The 2,117-nt window shown below is 39.2% G+C and overlaps 1 pseudogene; it reads right to left on the reverse strand.

Annotated features, from left to right (window-relative positions):
- The window catches only part of LOC103596294, a 3,042-nt pseudogene extending 1,165 nt beyond the window's left edge, over window positions 1-1,877 (reverse strand).
- Between the last annotated feature and the right edge of the window lie 240 nt (window positions 1,878-2,117).

Genomic DNA, 2,117 nt, shown 5'->3' on the forward strand with positions numbered 1-2,117 from the left:
GTACCGGGCCCGCACCCCGCGGTGCTGCGCCGCCCCGCGCTCAGCCAGTGAGCGGGAACCGGTCTGTATGTGGGATCCGAACCCTCGGCGGGAGCGCCGCTGCGCTCCCAAGCGGCGCACTGTAGCAGTGCGCCAACAGGCCGGCCCAACATTACTATATATTTTGAAATAGCTTTTTATGTGTGTGTCATTGGTTTTTCTTAATATCTCCAGGTTTTTTACTTCTTAGCAATCATATCACTGATATTTTTGATAACTTGATCTCAAGGACAGAAATGAACTATTTCAATTTGTGTGTGTGGAAGAAAAACTTTAATCGCTGTTGCAAAAAAACATTGGTATAAAGTAGAAATTGGTTTCAATAACATTAGTAGAGAATATATTCTAGAAAGTGGAGGTAACTGAATGTAAGATTCTGTCAACAATTTAATAGAATAGTCCCAGATGGTTAGGCTAAGGCCAGGACCCAGTGAGGACAAAAGTCTTGCCTTTGGGGCATTTTGGATGATACCTGGAGAAATATTACACCGTGTATAAACCAAACTGAATTGCATTCACAAGTGTTGTAAAGTTTCATGTAGTAAAAGGTTTTTTCTACATGCACTTTAGTTTCACAGCAAGAGTGGCATACAATACCTAAACACAGAAGAGAGCATTCATGCAAAATATCTAACTCCTTCATATAATAATGCATATAATGCAAAATGATTACACTATCATTACATCTAAGGCTTTCTGCAGCTACAAGTGGTGGTTATAGAAAGCATGTCCCCTAGTTTCAACATCTAAAAAGCAGCCATTACCTTTTATATGTGTTCTCTTTTTGTATTTTTTCTTCATTTTTCTTATTCAGCTTTGCTGTTGCTGCTGCTGCTGCTTAGGAAAACTGGTAAAAATAGAACTGTAATCATTGAGCATAGCACTCTGGCAATCAAGACATTTAAAACTTTCAGTCTTCTGGGGCAAAGAAAGCACTGTGCAACATTAGAACTCTGATTAACAAACAAGGTGGTAACAAATTTTCCTGGCTTGAAGACTTCCATAACTTTCCCAGTCAGGTCATCATAGGAGGTCTGACTTAAGTTTGTTTCAAAGTTAACATAAGAAAATTCTGTTTCTGGAGTGATGTGAATAGTCCAATCAGTTCCATTTGATTTCATTCCATTCATTGAATACCCACCCACAAGGATTGAACTGTGTGGGATCAATGACAGAACCTGGTATCAGGTTACAAATTCCACTTTCTTGAGTGACATCCTTTGCAGTAATACCATCTTTCACGTAGAACTGATATTGTAACTGCTTGTCTGTAACTGCTGGGTCATGCTCACTTATCAGAATTTCCAGGGTTTTATCTGGCTGACTGACTACCCAACTCTCTGGGAAATCCAGAGTATACAAGTACAAACAGTCTGAATTCATACGTCTCATAAAATGTGCCAGTCCATCTGGGAAAATTGCTTTAAGGAACTATTTCTTCCTGAAAATTCTGGTGTGGGTACCCTTGGTGAAAAGGCTTCATAAAATTCTTACAAGAATAAAAGAAGCTTTGAATTGAGTCAGGCACATGGTAATCCCTAGCAAGCATCAACAGGGTAATCAGTGCTTTCAGCAAGAGAACGTTAGCACATGTCTTCAAAATGAATTGTCTCTTGGAGACAAACATGCTGCTCCCTTGAGTACATAAGCTTTCTGCTTGTCAGTTTTTGTCACACTTATGATTGAAAATTGCACATCTTTCAAAAGTACATCCCATTCGGATCTTGGGATAGTGTAAAGATCCCAAGATCCTTCGTTTGAGTCAGGTTGCTCCTGGCAAAACCAAACTTCTGGCAGCTTCTCTTCCCTTCAAAAAAGTGTGCAGCTTCCGTCACCATGAGACTAGTGAAAAGTGAACAACCACAGAAAATCAACTAAATTAAATCTCTTCTCCTGCTGCTACCAGTGTGGATCGTTCTAGCTGTGTTACTTAAGTTTAGGTTCCTTTTTTTTGCTTTAACTTTATGTTAACTTTTTTAAAAAGAAGGATTAATAGAATTTTCTGGCTTTTTTGTGAGTGAAAGTTGAATGTGAGTTTGTTGGAAATAGATGCAGGTACAGTTCAGTCTTTTGTAGTC

Source organism: Galeopterus variegatus, unplaced genomic scaffold (assembly GCF_000696425.1).
Source record: "Galeopterus variegatus unplaced genomic scaffold, G_variegatus-3.0.2 Scaffold1974, whole genome shotgun sequence".
Classification (NCBI taxonomy): Eukaryota; Metazoa; Chordata; class Mammalia; order Dermoptera; family Cynocephalidae; genus Galeopterus; species Galeopterus variegatus.